The sequence below is a fragment of the Nannospalax galili genome, unplaced genomic scaffold (genome assembly GCF_000622305.1).
Source record: "Nannospalax galili isolate Female #2095 unplaced genomic scaffold, S.galili_v1.0 scaffold659, whole genome shotgun sequence".
NCBI classification, from domain to species: Eukaryota; Metazoa; Chordata; class Mammalia; order Rodentia; family Spalacidae; genus Nannospalax; species Nannospalax galili.
In genome coordinates, this window is record NW_008343204.1 from 75,605 (window position 1) to 81,927 (window position 6,323).

A 6,323-nucleotide genomic window follows, 5' to 3' on the forward strand; every position below is an offset into this window, starting at 1 on the left:
TTTTATATTATTCAGAAAAATCTATCTAATATTTTTCTAATAAAATTATGCAGCTATATTAACAGTAATCATTAAAACTTAAAAATAGTGTCCAGCTTACCAAATGTGTTTAGTAAATGTTTATTGAATGAATGAATTTCATTTTCTTTATCGTTTTTATTTTTTTAATTTTTTCCATCTTTTTTTTTATTACAACAACACTGACATATTTTCAATAATAATTTGAGAGCTAAGATGCATCTACTTCAAAATTGGCTGTAGATTTTTAGGTTTACAGTTGAATTAATACCATTATACAGTATCATACTCAGTATAAACTCTATAAGACATAAAATTAATTAAGGCTTTAAACTTTGAAAAAGAACTCCATTTCAATATTAAAATACACAATTTCATACAAAAAATTCATTTTCAATACAATTGACACTAAGATGCACATGTATTTCTAATCTCTATATATCTATTATTACTAGTCGTAGCTGGTTATTTTCTAAGCTCCTTGGCATCTGAGCATGGATATAAAGTCATAAGTTAGATTTCAATTGTATTGTTTTTCACATCCACCAATTATTAAGGAGCAAATTTTTATGCTTTGAAGATTTTTTTAATTTTTAAAAATTAATTAATTTATTTTTACACCCACTTCCCAGATAGCACCCTCCCATAGTCTCCCTCCCCCCACTAGAACCCTTGTACTCTGATATCCCTGCTTCTGTCTGCTGTGTTTTCAGCACCTCCAGCCATACTGCACTACTTGCCCTTCCGGTGAATCTAGTCAGGCTATCTAGAGGTCTTTGTTTTAGGAGGGTCAGTTGTTCTTCATCTAACAGTAATCAGTTTTCAATATTCCTTTGGATAAGATTGGGGTCTGCTGTTCATTGACCCAGTTCTATGCTGGGCTACTATCTGGGAATCCCTTTGGCCACCCTGGCCAACAACTCAAAAGAAGGTACCACCTGTCTAGCATTGTTGCTGGTTATGTAGCCTTTAGCTATATATATGGACTCTTATGAGTTTATATTGGCCCCTTTAATCTTTGGTTATGCTTTCCTTTTGTGTGTTTAAGGTCATACAGCTGGACCAGATAAACTGATTTATTTTTACTCTTAAGGTCATTTGAGGTTCTGTTCCTCAGGGGTCACATGGGCTTGGGAGGAGCCCCTGGCTCCTTTCTTTTACCAGTTCCACCTATATGAAGATAAGTCAAAGGTCCTGCTTGATAGTTGGCTTCACTTGGAAGCATAGAGGAAATTATTCCTCTGTCTTGACCCTCCTCTTTATAGACTGGACGCTGGTTCAAGTCCATCTGGTGGGGTCTCCTCTGCCTCCTTGATCAAGAAGACAGGTGACCCACTACAATTACAGGACATTTTGAGAGATGCTCATAGGCCCCTGGATCTAGTCAACGTATGAGGGCAAGGAAAAACTGTCCTTTATGTTCCTCTGACCAAATTATTATAGGCCTCAAAGTATGTTAAACATCAAAGAAAGTTAGTTCCACCAGTCTAGTACTTTTAATTACTGTGTGTCATGTAGATAAATCTTGGACATTTCTCAGAAAAACTTTACCTAGACATGTATTTCTTGATCTGCTATGTATAATTTGTCAGTAGCATGTAGCAGTAATATGGTTCCCTCTGGTTTTCAAAACTAGCTAGGCATTGTCTATCTCTCACATTGTCTCACCCCTCCATCATGGTTTTCCCACTTAAGATGCCCCCATTTCCCCCCTTTCTCCCTTACTAATACCCTTCTCTTATGGTCCTACCTTTCTTGAACTTCTTCTTTCCCTTTATCCCCTAGGTTCCTTTTATACCATTTCTTCCCCCCTCCCTTAAACTAACCCAATTTTTATCCATCTCTCCATTATTAAGGCCTGTTTCCTACTGTTTTTCTCTTTCAGGTTATTTCTTTTCCTCTACCTCCCTGTTTCTTTTCCATTATCCTGGTCATTTTTATTTATTGTGTATGGGTACATTTCCTGCATGTGCACCAGTGTCCTACAATATGCACAGAGGTCAAAAGATGGCATTGGATTTCCTGGAACTAAAGTTAACTGCCATGTGGACATTGGGAAAGTAACCAGGTTCCTCTGAAAGATCGGCCATTGCTCTTAACTGCTGAGGTATCTCTCCAGCCACTGATAAATGAATTTTTTAAGTAAAAAAGTTTATGTTCACTTTAGACTGTTATATAGACTATTAGATGGAAGAACATCGCTTCATTTAACAGAGACTTTATGGACCAGACTTCTTATATAAGTGTATATATAGAAAGATATTCACTTGAAATAAACCAGTTTGGATTATCTTCTGGGCAAAACTCTTGTGAGTTATCTATTCATCACTGTGGTATTTTACAAAACATAAACAGAAGGACCAGTAAGTAACTTTTCACTGTAATTCAGAGAAAAATATAAAGTGTACAGAGAAGTTATAACAGGTAGCTCCACTTCTTAGCAAAATACTTACCTTGTCTTATGATGAGAAGGTTCACTTTATAAGTTGTTTGTTATTGTTGAGCTCAAAACTCATGCATGCTTCTATTCAACAGAAAGTTCTTTCGTGATAGAAATTTCTGGAAAGCTTTCATCATGACTTTGTTTCTCAGGGGGTATATGAGAGGGTTTGCTAACGGGGTGACCACAATGGTTAAGGTGTACTTGGCTAGGGGAAGGATATAGGTAAAGATCATGGTGCCATAGTAGATGGTAACTACCATGAAGTGGGAGCACAGGTTGAGAAAGTTTTCTTCCGAGCCTACTGGGAAGACAGCTTGATTATTGTGACCACAATGTTGCCATAGGAACTCATTGTGAGAAGGAAAGAACTTGGAATCACATCAGAGCTGCAAATGTAGCCCAAAGCCTCCACCAAGAATATATCTGAGCAGAAGCATTAAAAATGAGGTCAGAGTTACAAAAGAAATGCTTGATTTTCTGGGGTCCACAAAAGCTCAGATGAGAGATGAGTATTGTGGGGAGCAAAGGGGCAATAAAGCCCCCAATTCAGGACTCAGCTGAAAACCTCAGGAAAATCTGAACACTCATGAGAAGTCAGTAGTGCAGTGGTGGGGACAAGTCAACATGGCCATAGGCCATCACTGCCAGCAAGATACACTTGGTAGCTCCCGGGGAGGAAAAGAAGTAGTACTGGGCAATACAGCCAGCAAAGGGGATCATGAGATGCTTTGAAAAGCAGGTGGCCAGCAACTTAGGCATGGTGGCTACAGTGTACCAGATTTCCAGGAAGAAAAGTTTCTTAAAACAGCGTTCATGGATGTTTGGAGTACGGAATCCACCAGAATAAGGAAAATGATGAGTGTATTTCTCATAAGAGAGAGCAGGTACACACAAAGAAACGTCATAAATAGTGTGCGTTGCAGTGAGGAAGACCCTGAAATGCCTAGGGAAATTAACTCTGTCACTGTTTGGTTTGCTACAGCCATTCTCATCTCTGCTCTGGAAGGGATCTGTAGCACTAAGGTGACAGACAATGAGTGAGGATCAGGACTGGTATGTGTTTATTCATTTCTGAAAAGACTCTAAATGTTTCCCTAATATTGGTAAGAGAAAATAATGGCTGTTATAAATATAACTGACATTCTTGCATATGATTTACACAGATCATCTTATTTGATACTGAAAGTGAATCTCCAATGTAAATGTTTTAATAATCTACATTTTAAAACTGAAGAGCAAAGGAGATTTCCCCAATTTCATCCTTTTTAGATAGTAGGACACAGCCTACTACTTAATAGCTTGATGTAAAGAAGGTAGTAGAAAAGGACCTGCCTGTCACCAGGAATTTATGTGCTGCAGTGCAGGTAGAAAAGTGAGCAACTGATGGAGGTGATTTGCCAGTAGACTTCCAGTCTCCACATCCATACGTTTCATCTCTTTATGGAAAGGACTCTCCATAATTTTAAATTCATGGTTTTTAGTTACGTCCACATTTAAATTTGGAGGAACACTGGTAATTAGTAAATCAGATATTTGGTTTTTGAATATTAATCTAATTTTCCTATTATTTTGCTTATTTCTTTTTAGAATCATTGTATCCTCCCATTTTCTGACATTTATTAGAAACAAACACATTTTATGGAAGTGAGACATTTTGTCATTCGAACAATGAGAATTCCTTAAAAATATATTCACATGTGCTTATGCCAAAATATCCAAATAATAAATTCAAAGTTAAAAAAAAACTTTACAGCTCTAATGAAGAAATGTTCTTTTATATATAAAATGAATTATAAAAGTTATGATTCTCTATAACCAATACATGATAAATAAGTAAAGATCAAGCATGCTTGATACCTCAGTGTGGGGCTCTGGGCATAATTCTTCTGTTCAGAGAGCAGAGAATTTTCTTGAAAGTTTATTCACAGACCTAGTGTGATGGCTAATCCTGGGTGTCAACTTCACTGGATCTGAGATTAACTGAAATGAGAGAGATCTTAATTGGATCATCTGAAACCAGGAGACACACCCTAAATGTGGGTGTTACTTTCAGATGGCAGCCTTTATAAAAGGCCATGGCAGAAGAGAACACTTTGCTTTTTTCTGCTGGCCTTCTCTCTCACTGGTGAGTTCACCTTGTTCATGTAGGCTGAAGAATACACAATCTTTTAGAATGCATCAGACCTTCAGCACCAGATTGGGACTACTGAAACATCCAGCCTTGTGGACTGAGTGACTATGGATTCTCAGCCTCTCCATTGTGGTGCAGCCATCATTGGACTAATCAAACACTATCTTGTGAGCTAAGCTGATAAATCCCTATACACATATATTCATTCTACCTGTTCTGTTTCTTTGGAGAACCCTAACTAATACACCTAGTTAAAGGGTTAAGTAATATTAGTTTGTTGGGAATATTTTACTGGTCTCCAACATGAAAGTAGAACTGTTAATCCCTAAAAATTATAAGGCATTTATCATATTTCTGTAACCAATGTGAAATGTATTTGCAAACAAAGTGACAATTCAGGAGGGCTTTGAAAACTATAAATAGAAGTAATCTAACAAAACTTTTGTAAAGTATAATTTTCACTAATTTTTAGAAAAAATTCAATTTTTTTTCTTTCATTTATTTAATGGGGTTTTTGGGTACTCTTAACATTCTCTCCTCTGAAGAGGTAACCCTAAAATCTTTCAAAGATTATATACATGATCCCAAAGACACTTGACACCTTTGGCCTTTGGAACAGAGCATGCTGCTAAGAGGCCCAGGACATTTTGTCTTTTATCCAAGAAATTGGTACTTTTCCTTGGGGTCTTTTTACCCTAACTGCCTAGCCTATTCCAAAATGCTATTCTTATCAGACCATCCTCTGATGGGGTTAACCAAATTGCCAGTAGGGAATAGGGACACAGACCACTCTGGCTTCTTCCATGCTGAACAGGGACGCAGGGGGAGGCAGTTGGAGTGACCCTACAGAGGATCTATCTAAAAGACACCCAAATTGCATAACTCTTATCTCTAAGGAGAAAAGAAAGTCCTTGAATCCCGAATGGGAGATGTGAAGGAGAAGTAAAAGCAAGAGTAATTAGCATTACAAGTTCTACATGGGGAACCAGGAAAAAGAACAAGGAAGTTTTCAAATGGTCATATGAGAGTCCATTGGAATTTCATGACAGGGGCTTCCAAAAGCATCCCTCTATTGGGTTCTTCCTCATTTTCCTTTTGTATTCCAAGCCTGTACTCTAGAGTGATGGATTCAGGGTTTGCTTTCAGGTATTTTGATAGCTGTTGCTGTAGTTAGAATCAATGTCAGTTCCCTCTCAAAGGCTTCACAATAGGGGTAGAAAACAAATTTATCCCTCATTTTAGAAAAATAGCTGGTTGTCTCCCTTATCTACAGGTGGGTGCTACAGTATTGGAGCCAAGACTTGAAGTCTTACATCTGACCAGCACTTTCTGATTAGGAACAAAATTTTCAATGAGAAATAATTGTCTAAATAACTTTATATATAGACTTAAGCCTAATTCCGGTGTGGGAAGCGAGCACAGCCGAGCCAGCCAAAGATGGAGCCCTGGCTGGCTGCCAAACCTCGTGCTGTTTACTCCAACTCTTGGCTGATTGCCAAGGCTCGTGATTCCCGCTTGCTTACTCCAAAGTATGGTGAGCCCCAAAACAGGTGCTGCCAGCCTGATGATCTTGCTACGTGCCTATGAGCTACACTCTGCCTGGCCGCTGCACGTGTGTGAGCCCTGATTGGTACCGGCTGGGGGGAGGACTGTTGGAAACGCTTATATAAAGAGCTGAAGTGTGTAATAGGAGAGAGACACAGACAGAGGAGACAGAGAGACAGCATCATA

The 6,323-nt window shown here is 38.2% G+C and overlaps 1 pseudogene; it reads right to left on the reverse strand.

The window, feature by feature from the left end:
- Window positions 1-2,523: 2,523 nt before the first annotated feature.
- Window positions 2,524-3,447, reverse strand: LOC108491137 (annotated as a pseudogene).
- Between the last annotated feature and the right edge of the window lie 2,876 nt (window positions 3,448-6,323).